This window comes from Arvicola amphibius, chromosome 10 (genome assembly GCF_903992535.2).
Source record: "Arvicola amphibius chromosome 10, mArvAmp1.2, whole genome shotgun sequence".
Classification (NCBI taxonomy): domain Eukaryota; kingdom Metazoa; phylum Chordata; class Mammalia; order Rodentia; family Cricetidae; genus Arvicola; species Arvicola amphibius.
In genome coordinates, this window is record NC_052056.1 from 8360722 (window position 1) to 8384620 (window position 23899).

Sequence of the window (23899 nt, forward strand, 5' to 3'; positions counted from 1 at the left end):
CCGTGTGTGGGGTCAGCCTAGGACCTACATCACATGGTCCGCCACCAGCCCCGTGTGTGTCGGTCAGCCTAGGGCCTACATCACATGGTCCGCCACCAGCCCTGTGTGTGGGGTCAGCCTAGGACCTACATCACATGGTCCGCCACCAGCCCCGTGTGTGGGGGTCAGCCTAGGACCTACATCACATGGTCCGCCACCAGCCCCGTGTGTGGGGGTCAGCCTAGGACCTACATCACATGGTCTGCCACCAGCCCCGTGTGTGGGGGTCAGCCTAGGACCTACATGGTCCGCCACCAGCCCCGTGTGTGTCGGTCAGCCTAGGACCTACATCACATGGTCCGCCACCAGCCCCGTGTGTGTTGGTCAGCCTCCTCATTTCACTGGAAGCTTGGGAGAGAAGGAAGAGATTGGATGGAGAGCAAGAGTCCTCTTTTTGTAGGAAGTACAGCATTCGTCCTTGAGATGGGAGCTGCATAAATGGGGCAGTATAAAGCAGCCACCTAGCGGTCCACTGTCCCAGCCCAGACTGTGAACCGGCCCTTCGCAGACCTTGCTCTGGTGAGCAGGCCTGGCAAGCACCTCCATACACTTTCTGCCCGCGGATCCCTCATATCCTTTGCTTATTACCCGATTCGATTTGCTCAGGTTGTACATCTTCTCCGCTCCTCTCTGTCGGACGCGGCGATGGTTAACTTCATCGAGCCTTGTGACAAACCCAGGCATCTGTTTCTCACAGGCTGCATCTGGGCCTCAGCAGTGGATGAGGTGAATGTGGGGGAGCACAGGCTTTTGGGGTCGCACCAAGTGCTCTGTCTTCATCAGCTTGGAATCCGAGGATAATGGCACAGAAGGCGATGATGATAATAGACAAACAAACACACGGGCTATAAGGATGCCAGGGTCCATGATGGCAGGATGGTTGGTTGCCCACGTGCGGTGGTGGGGGTTGGGAGAGCTGGGTTCTGGCTTTACAAAGGCTAGGTTAGATTTTTAGACCCAGCCCCTCCTTTGGGGGCGGGTTTGAATGGTTCATCAAGCTTTTCTGTGCTTTGATCTCTGTCTGTAAATGGGTCCTGTCACCCATAGTCCATGCTGAACCGTCGTCTGAGGACCGGGTACAGAGACTGCTGGACAGTCTTTCCTGTAGTAGTTTTTCTTTAGAAAGTGGTCAAGGGATGAGTCATCATCACGGAAGCGATCCTCACGCCAGCTCGGAGGGAAATAGTGTCATGGCCCCATTTTTACAGGTGGAGGGGCGGGGCTGATTCCCACCCTGGCCAGAGCCCTCACTTACACTGTCTGGCACCTCCTCCGTGTCTTTGCGTGTCGGGTCACAGCTGTTAAGAGGGATCTGAGTGTGGTCTGAACGTTGTCTCAAGCAGTGTTCCTGGTTGATAGTTGGGTTGAATTCATTTCCCTCGCTTTGATCCTTCCTTTTCCACCCGTTCTGGCTTCTCGATTTTTTTTGAAATTCGGGCTTCACACAAGTTGTTGGACACAAGGGCCCCATGAAATGTGCTCCCTTCAGCGGTGACGGCCGTGACTTCCACGCCTGGCATCCTGCCATAGGGTGCGCCCCTTTGCCTCCTCGTCATTTTGAAAGATTTAATTTGATAGTTGAGACAGTCTCACTTCATCTCTTACAGCAAGAGACAATCTTCTGGGTGAGAGGTGACGATCAAGCTGATGTGACAGGGAGAACAGGCAGGAAACTCAGAGCAGGCTGGGCTACAGTCTCCAGAGCTCCGATCCCCCCTCTCCCCAGCCAATAGTGCTTGAAAAGTGCCTGAACCAAGTAATTTGTTTACTTTTTAAAAATTATGAAAATCTCAAGTCTGCCTAAATGTTCTATTTGATAATGTCATGACTGCGGCAGTAGATAAGAGAAAGAATTTCACTGGGGGCTTACCTTCAGTTCCAGAGGGTTGGCTCCTGATCGCCACGGTGGGGAACATGGCAGCAGACCAGCAGGCATGGCTCTGGAGCAGTAGCTGAGAGCTTACAACTTATTCAAAAGTTGGAGACAGAGAGCGAGGGACTGGATCTGGCTCAGGCTTTTTGAAACTTGAAAGCCCCTTATCCCTCAGTGACACATCCCCCCAACAAGTCCACACCTTCTAACCCTTCCTAGCACAGTTCTACCAAGTAGGGGCCAAGCAACCTTCAAACATTTGAGCTTGTGGGAGCCGTTCTCATTTCAACCAGCGCGCTGCTCTCTGTGTCCAGAACTTTCCCATGTACCTAGAACGGTGTAACGTTGGTCTTTTTGTACCTTATGTATTTCGCTTAAGATAATTAAGGTCCATTCATGGTGTAGTTCTTGTGAGAACATCTTCCTTCTAATGGCGGAGTAATACTCTATTGTGTGCATATGCTGCAATGTGTTTATCCTGCTGACCCGGCAGTGGGTGCCTGGGTTGTTCCCACCTTTCGGCTGCAGTGATGTGCATAATATATAATATTTCAGCCTTTCGGCTGCAGTGATGAATGAGTATAAACCGTGATGCTATACAGTGGTTCGATTTAAATTCCATAGGATTCCAGTGGTACGACCTAGGGGAAGCTTTGTCTGCAGCAAGCTTGCTGTCGTGATTTCTCGGTGTGCATGCCTCTGTCCCGTGTCCAGCAGCCTTCTTTGCCATCTTGCTGTGTCTGCCACAGTCATTGTTGGGGAGGATGCTGGCAGCTGGCGAGTCAGACTGCCTTCAGCCATCCTGGTTGACTGTTCCTTCCCTCCCTGGGTGCTGGGCCTCTTGCTCACCTGTCTGTGGTTGGGCCAAGGCATTTCCCAAGTGCCCCTTTCCTACGATTTACTTCTGAGTTCTGGAGCTGCCGAATGAATATTATTTTCCTCACCTGTACTGTGTTGGAGTCCTGACTTCTGTATGCATCTGCTGCTTTGAATGACCGCTTAGCGGAAAGGTATTTTCGGCTGGCGACAGTGCTGGAGCGTGCGACAGGTTTGCTTTAGATGGGCTGCGTGAAGCTGACTTTGCCCTTTCTCTCTGAGCCTAAGGGGGGGTTGTGTGCTCCATTGTGATGAATGTGCAAGACTTCCCGTCCCTCTCTCGCACTAGGACTCAGGATCTGGCATGTGTCTGTCACCCTACTTCAAGTATAATACCCGGGGATGCGAGCGTGATGTGTTTTCTGTGTCGAAAGTTGCTCTTCTGTTAGGAAATCTAAATTGAGGTAGTGACAGAAATCGGAGTTTTTCAAATCATAGGAAAATATAATTGGAAGACAGAACTAGGGCTATGTGAAAGAGAAACCTGGACAGCCTGATTTGATCACCGAGAAGATTGAAGCCTCGGATTTTAAGGAACTGCCCACCAAGCCCCGCAGGACACTCCGGAGGTGACATCAAAGGCCAGTAGTGTTTCCTTGGTCTCTTTCTTTGATGTTGTACTTTGTGAGAAAAGCCCTACATCTTTCTCAAGTATCCAGTTTCTAGAGAGAAAATGCCATAAGGAATTTCTAAGTTGGTTTGTACAAGGTTTATTGTGAGATTGTAAATATTCTCCTTCCGCATCAGATTTAGCAAGCACCTGTGCTGTGAGACATTACCTGGGAGGGTGAAGGAAGCTTGGCTGTGTGGCAGAGAGGAGGAAGGCCTCTTCTGGGGCACGTTAAGGGCTCTGAGATGGCCCCTGTTCCCATCCAGATTCTCATATGATGCAGCCCGAGAGTGGGAGGCACGGATTCATATTTAGCCCTCAACCACTCTCAGATATAAATGATTTGTTTTGACAGTCAGTCTATAACTGCCCACAGGACATCTTTCCAAGGTGCTGCCTTTCTTTCTATGGTGGCTCTACAGGGTTGACAAGATGTGCTTTTATATCTGCAGGCATTCTGGGAAATGGGCTCTTTATTTACAATCAGATGATTTGGCTGTGTTACTTACTACCCTTGTGGGACATCACCTAATCTAAGGATGTGGTCACCGCTCTCCAGCCTTGCTACTGATAGGTTGTTGCTAGGTGACGAGCAGGTTGTTGTGAGAACCTCTTACTTTGTACTTGGGAGCCCCCCTCAGCTCTCTGTCATAGCAGATACCAGCATCCTGGCTGTAGACCTGCTTCCGTCTACTGGTACGTGTTGGGTGAAGCTGAGTAGATTCCTGAGCAAGCTGGTTCTGCAGACCTTTAAATGGGAATCCAGAGGGCAGGGGCCTACAGGTGACATTGTGTCGCTGAACAGGATGGAAATGTTAAAAGTTGTCTCTTATAAACTTAATGTGTGAATCAGCAAGCTAAAGACGGAGCTGAGCAATTTTGGCAAGAATGAGCGTGAGTAAACCTCAATATTTTTCTTTTTCTTTTCTTTCTTTCTTTTTTTCTTTTCTGAACAGAGTCTTGCTATCTAGCCCATGCTGGCTGGAAGTCACCGTCCTCCAGCCTCAGACTCTAACTAAACTGCTGACATTGTATATGCGTCGCCACAGCCAGCTGGGTATTCACGTTGGAATATGAGTGTAATGGACAGAGTTTGGAAATAGAGAGGTTTAGCTATTTCTGGATGCTTCTCCATGTCCTTAATGTTGTTTTATGACATGTTTATTTTTCTGGCTCTTGTATCGGTATCCAGTGGTAATGCAAGAGACCTTTTAAGGGTGCTACTGTTTCTGATGTTTCAAAAAAAAAAATCTTACAAGGGTGTTTTCACTTGCTTTATATGAGATTATTTTTGTAACCTGGATCAGTCAGCACCATCCCCATGGTGATTCTGAGCTTGAGAAACTGTTGGGGACTAGTCAGTGCTCCCCCTACTGGACTTATTTCTTTGGTTCAGAAGTACCGTGTACCCATGCACAAGTCCATTGCTTCCGGTCAGGCTCTAAGTACTGTCTACCTGTTTACAAGTCCATTGCTTGGGTCAGGCTCATAACTACACCCTGATTTTCTTTTCCTAAATGTGTAAGACCTTTTAAGAGAGAGAGAGAGAAACCTAATGGGTTTTAAACTTAAGATTCAGGTGCTGACGAGTTGAATGGGGCCGGGCATCTTCCTTGCCATACACTGATGTGACGTGTGGTGGGCGTTCCAGCTGGGCTCTCCCTGGGCAGCCCGTTTTTCTCCTGAGGTCCACTCTGCCTCAAGACTTCTCTGTTCAGATGTGAACAGAACAGGGTTTTCCTGCATCAGCGATCCTTCTTTCCAGGTCTTAAAAACATTTCCAGGCACTCAACAGTAGTAGGTGTTAGGTGCTAAGTGGATCCTCATGAATGGATCAGAGCGGACTTCAAGGAGTCTTTGGGGAAGGTCTCCAGAAGCAGCCATGGGGAACTCCACTTTCAGACAGGAGATGGGAGCTAACTCAGTTCAATCCAGCTTAAGTTCATCTGGTGCCTGCCGTAAGTGTGGCTTCAGGGGGATTCAAAATGAGCAAGCCATCTTCTGGGAAGCACTGGCAAAGCAGCAGACAAATACCATCCATCTGCAGCACCTGTCCTCTCATTCCAGGGAGAAGAGCTGGAAGGCTCCATGGGATCCGAGAGTAAACGGCACAGTTCTTAGGAGAGTGTATTCGTTACTTTCCAGGGCGGTGAAACAAATGCTATGACCAAAAGCAACTTCAGGGGAAAATCATTTATTTGGTTAATGGTTCCAGAGTGTTTGATTCTGTAGTGCTGGGTGAGATATGACAGCAGGCAGCAGGCTGATCACATCTTTATCCACATACAGGAAACAAAGCGAACAGGAAGTAGGGCCTGTCTGTGACCGCTCAAAACCCACCCCCAGTGACATTTCCTCCAACACACTGCCTCTCCTAAAGGCTCCATAACCTCCCTGTATTACTGTGATCAAATGTGATGGCCAAAGCAGCCTACAGGTGGAGAGTTTATGACTTACGGTTCTTGAGGAAAGAGTTCATCACTGGGGAGTGGAGGTGGGGGGAAGCATGGTGATGGGATGGGGAAGCCTCCTTAGCTGAAAGCAAGAAGCAGAGAGAGTGAGCTGGGAGTGGGCGAGGCTGAGAAATCTCAAAGCCTGCCACCTGTGATATACTTTGCCCAGTAAGGCTGTACCACACCCCCCCCAAACAGTGCCACGGACTAGAAACCAGGTATGGAATGCAGGAGCTATGTGGGGGGCATGGTCATTCAAACTGCAACAGATAGGAATGATTGTTACTGGAGGCTGGAGGACATGGGAGAGGAAAGGGATGGCCTTGCCAAAGGGTACATACAGAGTTACTGTTACTTCTGGAATCTAGAGCACAGTAGAAGGCAGTCAGTGTTGCATTGTATTCTTCAAAACAGCTGGATGGCAGGGAATTGAATGTTTATCAGAATTGGTGCCATTCATGAGGTGCTGGGTCTGCTAATCACCGTGACTAAGCTATTGTGCGATGCACACAGGCATGGCAACATCACAGGCAACATCACGTTGTACCCGGCAAACGCGTACAGCTATCTGTCAATTAGGAATAAAATAAAACCTTGAAGAAGCTTCCAAGAGAACAGCGAGACCGGAACCACGTGGACTGTAGAGCTCGCATTCTTTCACCTATAAGTGATCTGTCACTTTCTTCTGATAAATTGTAGCAAGACTAAAAACCCTTCCTGTTCTGGCGTAGGCTGGTGCTTGCCAACACAGAAGTGACTGATGGCACCACCAGAGAGCCTCCCCTGTCTTTCTGTCTTTCACGGGTCCCAGTGTATAGCACGGCTCTTCCTCCCAGCCTAAAACTGGGCCCTGATTTTAGTCACCTTCGTCTCAGCCCGTTATTATTTTTCAGCCTAGTTCAGTTACTCATCAGCTTTATGAACGTGGAGACACTGAGGCTGCACCCCAGACCGAGCGCCTTCCTTGCTGACAGGCCTTGTATCTCTGCTTAGCTTGTGCAGATGTTTCTCAGCCATCAAATGGTAATTGGTGGGGGAAAGGGAGAGTGTTCTTCCTGGACACTGAGATGTTGATGATACCCCAGGGGTGAGTGAGACGTTGGTTATCAGTAGCCCTCTCGTCTTAGGCTCTCTTTGGAACAGCACGGTGAGCGCTCAGGGCTGGCTGCTGCTTCATTACGGGGCTGTCCCGTGTGTTGTAGGCTGTTTGGCAGCGGCCCATATTTCTTCTCAGTGGAATCTCTCCCCAAGTTGTGAAAATGAAAAGTGTCTTATACACACTTAAAGTATTCCCTGGGGTAAAGTCATCTCTAGCTTAGGACCCTGCCCACCGTGTAAACACTTGACTCCTTCAGAGCGAGGCACGGGCACAGTAGTGTTTGTTTTCTTCCTTGGGTGTCTTAAGCCAATTTCTGTGCAGATGACCAAGAACATAAAGATTAGCCAGGCACTTCTTTCTCAGGTTTATAATTGTGAGCATGTATTTGTGACGTTTAAAGCTGTCGTGGTTTCCGCTGGCTAACTCTGATCACTGTTTTCCTGGAAGCTACACTGTGTGTGTGTGTGTGTGTGTGTGTGTGTGTGTGTGTGTGCGCGTGCGCGCGCGCGCATGTGCACATTTTCATATGTGTGCTAGAGTGTGGAGGCCAGAAATTCATTCTCTACCTTTTGAGGAAGGGCTTCTCATGGAACTCGGGGCTGAGCCCGCTCTGCTGGCTGGTTGGCCAGCACTTCCAGTGGATCCTCCTATACTGTCTCCACAGTGCTAGGGTTTAGGCACATGCCAGTGGACCTTGAGTTTTGGATTTTTTTTCTCTGGGTGTGGGATATCTCATTCATTTTTTTCTGTCTGCATGGCAACTACCGTAAACCAGTTCTTTACCAACCGAGCCAGTTAATTCCCCAGCTAGCCAATTCCCCACCCCCAAAGTTACATTTCGTTTTTTTCTGAGTATTGCTTCCAGCCTGTAGTTCCGGTTGCTGTTTGAGTCATTATGATTCCTTTACTGATTGCTGTATTTCTGTTTTTGTGGTCTGTGTCTTTGAGGAAAGCCCTTTTGCAGTGGGGGGAAAGGGGTCAATACCTTTGACTTTCAGCACAGCTGAAGAAATGATAATGCTTTATTCATCTATCAATTTCACCCATGGCTGCTTCAGCCATTTCAGGCCCAGTGTCTGCTTCGCTCGCTTGTGATGGCTTCGTTCTAACTAGCCACCTGAGGCTGCTTCTTAGCCACTGGCCACGAGAAGTTTCACTTACTGAACTAATGCCTGGAGACCACGGTGGAGCCCAGAGAGTACTTCTTGGAGTGCTTTGCGGGTGACTTAGTGTGTTTTCGCTCCAATTTTTAGAGACTGCTATAAATATTGTTCACAGGAATCAAACATATGGCGGCTTTCTGTTTAGAGGACTAGTGCGAGGGAACTGGAGAATTTTCTGGATACTTTGTGCTATGTTACCAGTTGCCATTGGTTTAAAGATAGCTAGTAAAGGTTTTTCTTTTCCTGCTCTTTCTGTTTTCTAGGTTTACTTAAACAATGTTTAGGAATTGTATCTCTGTCGAGTAAACTGTCCACGGTCAGGTGTGCCCATGAGGGGGCCAGGTAAGGGGTGTAGTTATCCTTTAAGAGATGCTGCTGTCTTGCTGTGTGCACACAAATGCTAACAGGAGCTTATTCCTTGTGCTGAACGCCCAGTTTCGTTTGTAAAACGGTTAAGACCCTATAGGAATAAATCTCTCCCAGGATGTGGCTAGCAGGGTGCTGGACTCAATGACTGCAAGCCACAGTCCTCAGTGAGGCTGCCGCCAAAGGCTTTTTGCCTTTTTTTTTTTTTTTTTACTGAAGAAGTGAGAGGAGGAGGAGGGGGGAAAGGAGGAGGAGGAGGAGCCCTAGGCCCTCTCCAACACACCCAAATGACCAGATTCATCATAGCACGAAACTTCACGAGTTACACCCACTCCCTTGCCGGCAGCCGGGAAGGCTACAGCTTCCTGATTTCAGTTACTGGAAGTTGGAGACATGGAAAGGCAGCCTGGAGCGTGCGCCTCGCTGAGCCGCGGGTGAGCTTTGAAAAATTCGATCCATTTTCCGCCCGTGAATCTCCTGGGCCCTGGAAGCTGCTGTGGGGGCTGTGGTGAGGATGGGTAAGAGCCCCGGAACCCTTAAGTGGTGTGGCCTGAGGCTGGGAGCCTGGATGGCCGGAGACCTGGCCGCGCTCAGTTTGTGCCGAGCCCCAGGGCGCTGTGCGGCTGGCTCCGCTGAGCATACCGCAGTGTGGGGTTCTGACTCCGAAACTTCTCTCTTGCTTTAGAGAGGAACATTGTATGGGACGGGACGGAGACAGTGTGACTGATCTTGACACCCACCAAAATGATGCTTTCTGCCTGGGACCCAACCCTGCTGTGCTCCTCTGGCAATTGCTAGTCTGTGTATGGGTGGGGGGTGGGGATGGAGGGAATCCCTTGGAGAGGTTTGGGATTCTAGGCTGGACTGGTTTTCGGATATTTTGAAGCTGTGGCTTCGGAGAACTGAGGCATTAAGTCTCAGGTTTTCCCCCAGCTAAAAGCCCCTTTGCTTTTAGATCACACGGGGGAATCTCTGTTTATCTGGAACTTCTTTTTTTTTTAACGTGAGTTTTTCTGCCGCAACTGGTTGATCTTCTGATCCATTGCCTAAGCGAATTTTGGGTGGGGTGAAGAGAGGAAGTTTGGCTGGAGGGTGGCACCGGGGTTGGGGGTCTTTGTAAGTGACAATACCCTAGCAAAGCATAAACTGGGCTCCCCTATCCCCCACCCCCATGTCCTGATTTTGTTTTCAGTAGGCTTTCCTGGGTGTGTGGTCAGAAGGAAGTTTTGAGGCTGACATACCTGTTTTGAGTCTGATCAGTGACTTGGCGTGATGATGCACTTGGAGCCAGGATTTTGAATGCTTATTGTTAGCTGATACTTCATGAAATTACTTTTAGGATAGAAAGGTGGCGAGATGGCTGGCTCTTAGGTTTGCAACTAAGTATCCATTTTGCCACAAGCTCTTTCCTAGTTTGAAGGGAGTGGGATAGTTGTTCTCAGCTGATCTTGTCGGTTTCCTAGCGTTGGGTGGGATGACTTGGCTGTCTCAACAGTATTGCAGGTATTGCAGGTCCTGGCACAGGCTGCTGGGGGCTCAGTTTAGCTTGCCGGTAACATTCTGCTTTCTTGAAGGTAATGATCTGTTTGTGAAGGAATGACTGACCCTTCAGCCACACACATCTGTCCCAAGGGAGATCAGGTGGTATGGCCCAGGCTGTCACACCTGGCAGTGGCTTCAGAAACAGCCCAATAGGTGGGTGACTCGGAGCATGATGGTGTCATGCCTACTCCTGAGGAACCTGTTGTCACACTACAGCGGGTGGCTGAACTGGATCTTGTGATGGCAAGGGCAACACTAAGGAATAGATGGAGTTTATGGAACTACAGCCCTTAGAGAAAGGGGAAGCAGTGGTTCCCAGCGAAAGCTCTTGGGTGTCATCACTGGGGACTGTTATGCAGATGTCTGAAGCTGGGGTTGACTCTGCCTTAGGACCCTGGAGTTTCTCAATTCCTCTGCCATGCTTTTTTGGTTTGGCTCTGTTTGTTTTATAGACTTCTAATGTTTTGAGTTGAGTTTGTCACAGATATAGACCACTGAAATTATTTGTGTTAGTAGCTAATTTTCATTGGAAGTTTCCCAGTTCTTCCAGGGTTTGCAGTATATTGCTGGATAGTTGGTTATATTAGATAGATTCCGTTTTTAAAGCTGAGGCATATGTGAAAATGTTTCCTTGTCCCCTTTGGCTTTGGTTTTTTTATTCCTTTTCTCTCTTTCTGTGTGTACGTGTGTGTGCGCGTGTGCCACAACACTAAGACACACTCTCCTAGCTGTGTCTATTTCCTTGATTAATCTTCCCAGCATACCACCAGTTATATTGCTGTTGGAAGAACCAGCGTGGGTTGTTCGTAGTTGACATGCAAACAACCTCCTTCTAGAATTAAAAACATTCAAGTGTACATCTAAAAAATCCTGCTGTATGGGATGCTGTCAAGAAAGGGTTTATGACATCCTTTGAAAACAAGCAACTGAATCCCCCAGCTGTAAGGAGGAAGACATTTTGTACTTGTCTTTGTGTCTTTGACGTCGATTGTGTTTTTCTGTTTATTAAAGCATACCTTCTGTTTGTGAGCATCATACATATTGGACCAAATTGTTCCAAGGTGGATATTGTGGATTCACTAGGGCACACCCTGCAAAATTGTTCTTGAAGCATCAAGCCAGAGTATGCATGAGGCTTGCTTTGAGGTAATTTAATGTGAAGTGTGGCAGCGTTCAAACCTCTCAGCAATACACATTTACCTTGCGCAAGAGTAGACAAATTGTCGTAATGACCGGGGAGGAGCATTTCATTTCTGTTCATATTTAATGCATGAGCCTGAGTGTTTGAAAGTTTAGCCCAACCTTTCTGAGTGTGTGGCAATCTAAGGGCTTTGACTCCAGATTTGCCAGTTAGCGGCGAGGTCTCAGGATAATTACCTTTGAATTTCCATACCTCTAGTGATGAGATAAATATGCAAATGACTCGTGGTTGTGGGGTTTACCGAGAGGATCCAGGTAGGGCAGTTTTCATGTGACTTGGTGCACAGTAGGCTTTTTGTGAATGGTAGCTCATTGAGTGTGTCCTGTTCTCTGTCCTTCCTTGTCATACTTTGAAGTTCAACACTTCTCTCTCTGCCTGTCTGTCAGAACAGTGAAATAGGATAAAAACAGAATTTGACATGAAATAAAACAAAAATCTTCTCCCTATCCATTCCCTCTTCATTATCAGTGAGTGAGGTCACCGGGGACACCTTTTAAATTTCCTGTGTATTAATCTTAGTTTCCTAGTAAATTGTTGAGAAAGTGACTGCGTGTTTCATCTTTTCAGTTTTTGCCTTGTCTTCCTGGGATGATTATAATCTTCCAGCCCCTCTCATCTGTCTTCCTTTTCCTCTTGAACAGAAGTGCCATCATCTTAAAACCCCACTCGTGACCAAGGCCAGGAAAGCAGACCCGTGTCACAGCTGAGGTGGGAAAGTGAAGGTTCAGGGCTGGGTGGTTGCCTGGGTTTTAGAAAGGAATATTGGGTTTTGAGGCCCCCTCGAGCTCAAGCCATTTAATCTCCTGAGGGAGTGGGAACTGAAAAAGTCCTGAGTTATAGATGGTTTGTTTTGCTTGTGTTTCTGCATCTGGAATTATAAGGGCTGATCTGGGGACATGGGATAGCATTTGCACTGCGGTACAGTGACAGTCATTCTCTTCTGTGCCCAAGGATGGAGCCCCGGTTTTTATATTGTAACTGCTGAGCTTCAGGTGTGGCGTTCTCATCAGGGAAGACAGACAGCTGCTCTTGGTCCAGCCTGTCTGCTCTGTTAGGCTGGTGGTGTTGTTTGAGTCCAGTCAGAGGGAAGATGAGGAAATGGCGTCCTCCCAAGTGTCTTGTCCCTCTGAGTGCTTTTGATGCAGTGTTACCATCTCACTCCTCTGGTGAAAGTCTGGGGACAGATATCACCACTTTTGGAAAGTTTTACTTGCACAATGGCTTGGAGAGGCTTGGTGAGACTTTCTCCTAATCATAGAGTTTCATTTGGTCACCTTGGTGTCTTCCTGGGGAGATTCAACACACACACTTCATATAGGGATCAGATGACAGATCAAAATGCAGATACTGCCAAAGTCTTGCTGGGTGAACCAATGAGTTTTACTGGGGTCACTTACAGGAATATGGGTGAGGGGTTACTTACAGGAGCAGAAATGACTCACAAGACAACTGCATCACCAAAGCCCACCCCAGTGTGGGTGACAGTTCATAAAGCTGGAAACCTGGAGCACACCGCACAGCCTGCAGCTAGCTCAACAGGTTGGAGAGTGAGCGTCCATTCCAGGTATCTCTGGTTTAAGGCTTACTTTTTGAGGAAGCTGGTCTGGTCTCAGACTTCTTGGCAGCTTTTACTGTTTAGCCTGGCAGGAAGGGTTCTAGTGAATCTGGTCAGTGTCGGGGGGCTTTCTGAAACTTCCCTGCAGGATGGAATGTTTTCATCTTGGAGCAAACAGTTACACAACATCCCTTATGAGTGTTGGTGAAATACACGCAAAATGAGCCTAAATCCATTTTTTTTTTTATCTTCTCTGACAGGTAGAACCGTTGTGGACTGAAACCCACCTCTCTAGACCTGAAAGCAAGACAGAGAAAGAGGAAGAAGGGCACGCAAGTTCCAGAGACTATGATGTTCTGAATTCCAGTCCCTCTCTCAGGAAGTGAGCAGCCCCTTCAGATGGCACCTTTGGAGACCCTAATGAAGGCTCTTCCTTTCGGCCTGGGGTAAGTGTGGTGTCTGCCTGAGGCTGGGGAATAAGCGTTTGACCTCTAAGACCTATGAGTCTTTATGGTCTCAGACTGCTCCTTAAACTGCTGTTTTGGGACAATGGAAAGTGTGGTATTGGTGACTGGTCTTGGTGGGAAGGAGGCTACCGGTCTCCTCACGTGGAACCAGAGGCTTCAGATTCTCAGGGGTGCAGGCTTTGTGGGTTCTTGCCACTGTTACGTTGTTTCGTAACAGAGGGAGTCAGAGGTTGACTCCCTACCTCTTTGTGCCTGGCTTCCCCTTTGCCTGCTTCTCTGGAGCTAGGAAAGGGAAGAAAGAACAGATTTGATGGCGCAGGAGGAAACTTGGTGTTCCAGCATGTGTGTTGCCTGTAGAATCACGTTAAATGAGAGAGGCTCAGTCTTCTCCCTGCATTGTGCGCTTGGGAAAAGCATGACATTTCACGGGAGAATCATCGATGTGGCCACACTAGACACCTTCATTTTATTCTGTGACGAGTGCTTTACCAGAAGGGATCTAGGGCTAAACCTGTGTGTTCTGAGTCATGTAGAGGAGAAAGGCTTTGAAAAAAACGTGTTCCTTCCATCTTTGGAGGTCCAACAGAAAGGGCTATGTACTTTTCTGGTTTTTGCTGTGCAAATGAGGACAGTGGTCTCTGTAGTTCCCATGGATTTCATTGGGAGAGAATGATTAACACCAAAAGGCACTTTGGAAAGGTTGACCCAGCCATAGATCAGTGGTTAAGAGCGCTTGCTGCTTTTCCAGAGGACCCAGGCTCAATTCCCAGCACCCATGTGGCGGCTCACAACTATACATAATTCTAGTTCCACGGTATTCAGTGCTGCCTTCTGGCCTCCATGTAGTACACTTATATACATGCAGACAAAACTCATACACGTGAAATAAATATTTTTAAGTGGAGCTTTTGAGCGATATGAAGTTGCAGTTATTCCCAAGTTTGCCTGCTGCTCACTAACTTACTGAAGCCTTGAGGATGCTACATTGTGCTTTTTTTTTTTTTTTTTAAATATTAAGCAGGTCTTGGTAAGATACTGGGGGCTGCTGACTTTGAACAAAATGGAACCACAAAGGCAGCTGCTTCCTGAGGCCTGACCGACCCCAGCAGCTTCTAAGGTTTCCCTTCAGCATTCCCGGTCCTGCTAGTGGGTCCTGCTGTAACCTGTTCTTCCAGTATTGCCTGTTGCTCCTCCCTGCCAGAACCCAGAGCCAGCCCTGGCCACGCCCCTCTGACGAGCCCTGCAGCTGCTGGAGAAAGCTTCTTGGGTGTTTGCCTCTCACCATGTGGACCTAATTGGGTTGTGACTCTTTTTGAGAGGTAGAGGTGACGTCAGCAACAACTGTGTCTGTGTCGTAGTGCACCCTGATGGTCTGTTCCCTTTCATGCAAATTGCTCCCACCAAGTGCTAGTCTCTTTCTGTGGGAGGGCTTCCCCGGGAAGACTTGGCTCTCCTTTGATCAATACCCAGCAATTTTCAATTCCTCTTTTCATCCTTTGTAGGAGCTATCCACTAGGAAGGTGCTCCTGTCCCAAGCTAAAGTTTCACCTTGTTGTGACTTCCTGTGGCTTCCTTCCCTCTCTGACCCATCACACCATGCAAACAGTCTTGTCTTTGTCTCAACTCAGTTGTCTAGAGCAGCACAGTTGGGAAATGGTAGAACTTGGGTGCAAACCTGGTCCCCTAGCTCCACAGTTCAGTCTCCTGAGGCGTTCCTGGGACTCCTCTACTGTGGGGCTGCTTGTCCTTTCTCTCAGACTGTCCATTGCGTGGATACCAGTGGCTGCAAGGGGTACTGGGTGCTTTAGGAGAGGCTGAGTCTCAGGGCATGCTGTCTTCCCCAGTTCTCTGCTCAGTCATTGGTTATCTCTCCCAAAGTGGGTCCACCTCCCTCTGCTGCCTTCTTACTCTCGGCCCTCCGACCTTTCTAGTCTCAGATCCCAGTGTTGCTCGTCCATTCTTCCTCTTGAGTACCTTCCTTCCTAAAAGTGACTTACAGATCTTTAGGGCTCTGTCCCTGTAGCGAGGAGGATCTAGGAACTCTTTAGAGATCACCTAAAATCAGCTCAAAGACATCCGGGGAAATGTCAGGTTTGTTCCTCAGCTCTTCACCCGAGGGGAAGCACCAAGGAGAAAGAGCCAGTTTAAAAGGCAGCAAGAGGCGGACCTGGAGGGAGTCTGTGCTTGTCCAAGCCTGTGTGTTTTCACACTGCAGCTGCTCCAGCTGAGTTGGGCGATGGATGCATCATCCCTTGGCTTTAGTGCTGGGCCTAGCCATCCACCCCAAGGGAACCGCAGCAGGTTTATGTGATGAATAGCCATCCAGTTGCTCCCAGTGGCTAAGCGAGTTCCATGGAAATGGGAAGACAAACTTGCCAAGCTTCTCACTCCATTCCGCCTTTTGAAAGATACCAAAGATGTCAGTTGGAATGCAGTGTGTTGCGCTTTATCTGGTGGCCAGCCATATTCCATAGCAGTTTCTCAGCAAAATGCCAGACATGTTCTGTCTTCTGGGCGTGTCCCTCTTTGTAAGGTGGTGGAAAGATGGTTAGCCAGGAAGTCAGAAGGCAACAGCAAAGAGACGAGATCCTAGGCATGGTGGCACATACATCTAATCCTGGCAAAAACAAGCTCAAAATGCGCAGACCTTCAAGCCCCCATGGCACTGTGTGTTTCGTCCCGTTTTTCCTGTTTTTTTTTCAATCATTTGAGTATATTTCTTTCTTTTTTTTTTTAACTATTGGTCCCACTTATCTCCTCATTTCCTAATATCTGCCCTCTGCCCTTGCAACATCCCCTATCAAATTTAAGAGAAAGACCAAAACCTAACCAAACCAAATAAGCAAAGGATCATCTTGGTTTGCTGTAACTCATTTCTCCATACTAATAACGCCTAATACTGTATATGTGCTATGAAATGAGTTGTTACACATTATTGCTTAGAGAATAATGACAAAAACATGCCTGTACTTGTGTTGTACAGATGTACATTGTTCTTTTCAAGTGTTTTCAGTCTACAGTTGGGTAGATGTGTGGATGAGGAGAGATGGGCACAGGGGGCTGACTGCGTGGCCAAACTTCCTGTGGCATGTGTGAGTCTCTTTGCCTGATCTCATCATCACGCTTTATCTGACTTCTATCTCCATGTGCACTGACCTTCAGTCCTAGAGAGAAACAGGGCCTTTGATGATGATGTCAAATCAACTCTAGAGAGAATCAGCGCCTTTGATGGTGATGTCACATTGACTGTGGAGAGAACTAGGACCTTTGGTGATGATGTCAAATTAACTCCAGAGAAAATCAGGGCCTTTGATGATGATATCAAATCAACTCTAGAGAGAAATAGGGCCTTTGATAATGATGTCAAATTGACTGTGGAGAGAACCAGGACCTTTGGTGATGATGGCAAATTAACTCTAGAGAGAATCAGGGCCTTTGATGATGATGTCACATTGACTGTAGAATACGGAGCCTAAAACAGCCTTTGGGATGATGTCAAATTAACTCTAGAGAGAATCAGCGCCTTTGATGATGATGTCACATTGACTGTACAATGCCGAGCCTTTGTGTTCATTTCTATGCTGACAAGGTCTTTAGTGTTTTGTGATTTGGTTAAAGTCAGTGTTGCTTGAAACACCATGACTAGGTATGGCTCAGGGAGTGGGTATGATGATATTTGAAAAACTGCAGAATTAGGAATCTCACTTTAATTTTAGATGCTTGTCCACAGGTGGAGTGGATGGAGCTGGCTCTTTGAATTCCCTCAGAAAATGTTGTTAGTTTCTAGTCTTTTCAAGGAGCAGGAGCCCGTCTTGGTCTTGAGTGGTATCGGTCGGTGGTATATACGGTTTAGGATGTTGGTGCTTTGGGTTGGATGCTTGGGATACTCTTCTCCTGGCTTGTCCCTCTCCTGCTCACATTGCATAAACATTGTCATGGCAGGGACAGATGGCCATTCCGGAACTCCTTTGATGTCACATTTGGTTGCCTAGGTGGGGGTAGAGTGGTTGCAGCCAGTCTCTGTGGGAGGAGGACAGGCTGCCTGGGAAATACCCACTTGACAGTGGGTAAACAGAAGGAAAACTCCAGAAACGCTGGGTGTCCTGGTCCGTGTTCAGTCCAGACAGCAGTGGCATGGGATTTACATAAGTGTTTAACTTGGGAACAAGCCAGAGAGCACAGAGCACAGGCCTTAATTGATGCTCTGCAGAGTTTGATTTTCTTACAGGAGTGAATGAACCGGAGTGGGGGTGGTGGAGGGGCTGCTTGTCATTACTTTCGGCCTTGGGAAAAAACATCTCTCCCTATAACCTGGGTTGGGCTCAGGGGAGGCCACCTATAATCCCAGGCAGTCAGTGGAGAGCAGAGCAGCGCTTATCAGTGTGTTTCCCGCTGATTAAACTGCATCGGTCTGTGTAACGAGGACCAAAGGCTCTGGCAAAAAAAAAAAAAAAAAAAAAAAAAAAAAAAAAAAGAAACCATACAATATGTGTATGTCTGCAGGCCAGAAGAGGGCACCAGACCTCATTACAGATGGTTGTGAGCCACCATGTGGTTGCCGGGAATTGAACTCAGGACCTTTGGAAGAGCAGGCAATTCTCTTAACCACTGAGCCATCTCTCCAGCCCCCCAAATGAAGTCTTGATAATGAAGAGGAGAATCCAGACAGGGAGGGTGTGAAACAGCAGAATGCAAAAGAAACAGTGAGGTTTGGCAGTGGGTGAGCATCAAATGGCTTCACAGGATCTAAGCTTTGAAGGGTACAGTAGAGGCTGTTGCATGTTGCCAAGCATGGCCTCCAACCACGGTGGAAGAACTAAGTCTCGAGTCCACTGCAAGCTCCTGCGACTCAGCCTTGGGCTGAGAACTATTGATATGTGCTTACAGACATCCCAATGGGTCAAATTATGTCTGTGCATTCAGGGCGAGTGGCCTCTATTTGCTGTGCTTCATAGGAATTTTTCTAAGAGGGTGAATTTGGCGAGTTCATTGATTTTTTTTTTTTTTTTTTTTTTTAACAAACGATTTGTTACATGGCTGTGAGTGTGGCCTCCGGAGGTGCCCTCAGGAGATTCAGTGATGTGTGATGGACAGCTACCCCTCTCCAGGAGATACTGTGGGGGGAGAGGAGGAGGGTGAGCCCCTGAGAAGGATGGGTGAGTCAGGACATTAGCCAGAGAACTGTGAGGGCTGAAGATGGAGGATTACTAAGGATGCTGTCATCTTTCTGTATGTGTGGAACGATCCATTTATCTTTGGTACACGTGGCCCTACAAGTAGGCTGGTTGGGCTTAGAGTTGTCAGTTTTACAACGGTTCAGACGGCAATTGGAATTGCAAATTTGGGGCTTTCTATGGTCTGGGAGTGTCCATAGCTCATGCCTTTGGTATCAATGTTGGGCAGCACTGACGGATGACAGACAGCTCACTGTCACCTACCCAGTCACCAGGGAAGAATGCAAGGGTTCACAGTGTGCAGCAATGCTAAACTGTGATGCCCAGTAGGTCAGGTGTAGCAAGTGTGCTTTTGACTTAAGGCGATAGGTATAATTGGGAAGTAGCTTCATCATAAATTGGGGAGTGTACCTGTATTTATTTCAAGTCGGGACAAGCAACCTATCTGGACTTTTGGTATACTATTTCTGCTATATTTTTTCTTAGTGATTACAGTAATTTAGTGTGCACATGTACTTAAGAGGCCATTTAGTCTTAAAAAGATCCAATCAAGTGCACTTTAAATTTGTTTTCCTTTGTGTATATTCATTGCACATGGTACTGTGTTACATGAAGACATTTTCATACATGTATGTATCATATGTTGCACACATTTCTCCATCTCCCCTCCCCTGCTTTTTCTCATCTGCCCTGCCCTGTTAGTCCTGTTTGTTCTCTTAGCGAGTTTTATGTCATGTATATGCACATAATTTTATATGTCTGCATAAAATCTAGGAACCATAAATGGAAGAAACACATACTTACCTCTCTGAGACTGGCTTAACTTGATTCATGTGGTTATTTCCAGACTTTGTTTTTCTTTATAAATGAAAAAAAAAAAGATTCTTGTTGATACCACATCTCAAAAATCCATTCTTATGTTGTTGGACACGCAGGCCCAGTGGATGGGCTTTTTGTTTAGGTCCCTGGTGAGACTATTAAGGATGTAAGTGTGGGAGTTTTATTGCACAGCTCCCTGGCCCTGCTCTCAACATTTTCTTCCCTGTAGGTCCAGTGGTGCTATTGATTTTGCTAGAAATCACTCAAGACAGAGTGAGTGATTCTTCCTTTTGTATTAATTGTGTTCTTAGACAATTTCACACAGCTATGCCATGGTTTCTGATTACCTTCGCCTCCTCTTTCCTTTACCACCACCGGTCAGCTACTCCTCCTGTCTAGGTCCCTTTCCCGTATCTTGTTCCTGTTTTTTTGTTTTACGATATTCTTAGTTACTTATATTTGGATAAAATGATTGCTCCTTATTTGCTGGTTGGTATTTATTTAGTGAACTATGGCAAAGTACTCATTGGACAAGGCAGACAAGAGACTCACATTCTTTCCTCGTGGGCACTTCCTGTTTCTGATTTTGACTACCTTGTTGGCCAGGGATGAAAGTCCCATTCTTTACAGAGTTTTTTTTTTTCTAACGTGGTGGAACCGAAAAGCAGATATATTGGCTTATGGTTCATCCCTGTGATCCAGTTCCCCAGTGGTTGAAGGTCGAGGCAGGAGAATTGCTGTTTGAGAACAGCATAGCTCACATTGAGGGTGACCTACAAGTGAGGTCCTCACAAGCAAGCCATCACAAAGCCACCACCTAAGGCCTTGTGTGTGGACACCAGTGTGCTAAGACACAGCCTTTTCTTGTTCTTCTGTGGCTGGAGTTTACATTCGTGTGTGTGTGTCGTGTTTCAGATTTTGGGTTCTCTTCCTTCGCTTCCCTTCTGCCTCAGGACTAAGAGGCTTCATGTAGGTTGAAAATGGAAACCACGGGAAACCCGGGATCTGGAAGTAATTTTCATCAGGAGAGAAATTACCCAAATGGGAAAAGACACTATTTAGTCGCCTGCCAGCTGAGGGAAACACAGGAGTGGGTAACTTGCTCTCCTTCGGTAATTGGATACATTTAACGACCTCACTGGACTTTGCAGTTAGCCAAAGGCAGGCCCAGGTGTTGGCTGGTCACCTCTCCTGAAGAGTGCATCGAACAGGGGTAAAATCCAGATCACCAGCCTCTTATTTCTGTCACCTGAGTGACACTGACTCCTCTACAGATGCGGCTGATTCGGTGACCATTCTCTGCCATCTAAACAGGGATGTCTGGGTCAGCCCAGGTTTGGGACTGTGGGAAACAGGCTCGGGAAGTCTCTTGTCTGGTGTGCGCCTTCCCGAGGGGATGGGACAGTTAGGAGCGAGGCCTTCTATTGCCTTGAATTGGGATTATTAACCTGCTTCCTGTGACTGGGCTTTGTGGTCCTGGGCAAATGATAGTTTAGGGTCCTTCATCCTAAGAATGAAATTTTACTTTGGAAATTAAGCGAATTCTCTAGGCCTGTCATTTCTTACGACATGATTCTGTCCTCAGATACCATCCCTTCCACCATTCCTCACGCAGCCCCTGTTCCTCAGCTTTCCCTAATGGTCATGAGAACAATGTAGTCTGTGACCTGCAGTCTGTTTTAATGAAGCTCACTTTTTCTGCAGTTTTGGTCCATGTGATCCAAGCTGCCTGTGTGTTGAAGATCATCTGCCTACCTATCTGTCTGTCTGTTACTTTTGGTGTTGGTTTGGATGGACTCCTGGCCTCATGGATGCTAGATAAATGTTACTGCTGAACTGCTACCCCTGCCCGATTCCTGCCTCTTATTTAATCGTTAGTGTGCAGTTGTGAGACGTAATTGGTTGACTAAATGCCTACTTCCCTGTTTCCCGTACCTAGTTCCAGAGACTTCCAGGGGTCTTTGTTTGGAAATCTATTCTGGCCATCTGGTTGTGTTTTTGAAGTGGCACAGCCACTTGGGTCTTTCAACATCCCCTCTGCTTGGTCTTGTGTTCAGGGTCACATACAGGGAGATGAATCATTTTGTTCTGCAGATGCATTTAATTTAATAGGCACAAAGGGCAGTATCTGAATCTCACTTCACATTTAGGGCTTATAAATATATTTGAAGGACTTGGGAAGAAAGCATCATGTTAGAGATGGATTCATCTGTGTGCAAAGCTAAAACCAGACTCATTGCCAGATTTAGTTTGTCAAGTGTTCTTAGAAAGAGGCGGCTTTCTAGAGAGTGTGAAGCTCATTTTGTCTTAGGCTCAGTAAGACCATTCTTTGCAATTCTCTTTTTGTACATCTTTCCCATACAAAGCCCTGTGCAAAACCCTGCACATGTGGCTCATGACTGCTTTATTCAGAATTACCCAAACTCAGAGGCGACCAAGATGTCTTTCAGTAGGTGGGCACCTACCTCACACAGTAGCATACTACACAGTGCTAAAAAGAAGTGAGCAAGCCACGAAAAGGCCTGGAAGAGCCTTAGATTTGGTTGTTAGGGACTGGGGAGCAGGGAGGAAACTGGTTAGTTTGGGTAGTCCAGCAAATACATGAAACGGGTCCTGTCCAAACCTCGAGAATGTGCGACTTCCAAAGTAACGTTAGTGTAGGATTTTCGGGAATAATGATGTGTCATTGGGTTCATAGGCTTTCAACAGATGTCTTTCCCTAGTGGGGGGAGGGGGAGGGGTCTGTTCTTATAGAACAGTAAGTCTATGAAAAAAAACTCTGTACTTTTGCTATGATCCTAAAATGATCTATAAAATAAAATTTTAGATCATAGCTACAATATAGAAACCCAAGCTGAGGAGATGCACCCCTGAATTCTCTCCAGGGAATCCAGTCAAGAGTCTATTGCTTGACCTATGTTAATTCCTAAGTCCCCTGAGACCTTCTGCTTGGACAGTGGCTGCTAGGTAGCATAAGTTCCTACATCAAGAATTTTTTCTGTTCCTGTAGATAGGACAAGAATGGCCTTTGTCCTGGCAACCTCATAGCTATGAGGTACCGGTCTCTAGGTCTAGAAGAATCTCCCTTCCCCCTTGTACCTGGCATTCTGGAGGAAGACAGCGAGTCTTCGGCGCATGTGCCACCTGGAAGGTGACAGTCCCCATGGAGATCAGAGAAGCAAAGGCTTCCAAGTAGAAAGGTTAAATAGGAAGGACTCGCTTGTAGTGACACTCTACCAAGAATGCCTAAGTGTAAGGGAGCAAGCTTTTCTGGGAACAGAGGACTGAGAGCTGGGCCTGTGATTCTGGGGAATTATCATGGGGATCCCTGAGGCTTGGTTGGATAGATCAAGGGAGAAAGTCAAGGGGACAGGGATAAGAGGGGTGTGGTGTAGTGGAAGCCTCTTGAGAACTGTGGCATGAGGAGTTCTCATCTGATTCAGGTGTTGATAGGCTCCTGAGCTGAGGGTGGACCAAACAGCTTCCTCATTTGGACCACTGCCCCTAGCCATCCGTGTCTCTAAGCACTGATTAAATTTTGTTATTGCACACACAGCCTGATCCCCCTGGTGCCATCGGATCTGTATTAATAAAATTTTAGCTTCTCTAGGCATAAATCTCTGTCTTTATAGTTGGTAAGAAAAGGGGCTTTCATCATTTGCGGGGAGTTAGTTGGAGAATTCTTTAAGGAGTTCAAGGGTAGATGAAAAATGCTTGAAGAGAATTTACGGTTCTCTGCAGCCCCGTGTTCATTTACCTTCCAATTGGAGAGTCTTCCTCTCTACCCTCTGCCTTGCCCCTTCCAGCTCCAGCCTTACCGTTGACCCTTCCCCAGTGTACACTTCCCTTTCTGGTTAGACAGTTAACCTCTCAGGAGCCGCGTCCTCATCAGGGCCTGCAAACATGCGGCAGACCTTGGATGCCTTCAGAAACACAAACCTGAATTTTTTGGCATCTGAGCCTGTTGTCTGTTTTAAGTGGCATGTGGTAAGCTTGTCCACAGATGTTAGTGGACCAGTCTACTTTGAACAAAATAATAATAACGTTCACATCTGCTCCCCTTTTCATCTCCCCGAGTGCATATTAATTAAGCCTCACATGACTGGAAGGTAAGGAAGGGTAGAGGGAAATCCCTTTCATCACGGCTGCAAGAAAACTTGGAGGGACAGCCTCTGGGGCCAGCTGAGTAACAAGCGTTTTGCACCCCGACCTTGCCTTTCATCTGGCATGAGACATTCTCTGCAAGTGTTTCCTGGTGGGGATGCCTTAGCGGACAGGCGCTGGAGTGCAGTCTCAACCCAGCTCGGCAGCATTGTCCCTTCTTCTGTCCCCTTCATGGTCTCACCGGGGGGTTTCTGCGCTGCATGGTGTGGACTGGGGACGTTGCAGATGGCTGGTGAGACGGTTTGGTTTTTTTCACCCATCCTTTTGGTTTTGCTATGCAGCTAGGTAGGCAGTGCCTTTGAAATGTCAGCTGCCTGCCCAGCTGGTAATAAGTAATTTTTAGTTAGTAGCCCGGGGCTCCCTTGTACCCAAATGCTCTCCCTCCAGAATGCATCCCCTGTATGTTGGGATAATAGAACAAGCTGCAGAGGGCCATTGCTTTCCAACAAAGGAGCCATGGGGTTTTGTCCATCAGAAGAGCGACGCAGAACAAAAGGC

At 47.3% G+C, this 23899-nt stretch overlaps 1 protein-coding gene across 1 annotated transcript in view; it reads left to right on the plus strand.

The window, feature by feature from the left end:
* Nucleotides 1-23899, plus strand: part of Tiam1 (TIAM Rac1 associated GEF 1) — a 266751-nt gene that overhangs the window by 76923 nt on the left and 165929 nt on the right. Inside the window, exon 2 of the mRNA XM_038345371.1 lies at nucleotides 13038-13223. The gene's annotated coding sequence lies outside the window, so the exon portion shown is untranslated. The remainder of the gene's footprint in view (nucleotides 1-13037; nucleotides 13224-23899) is intronic.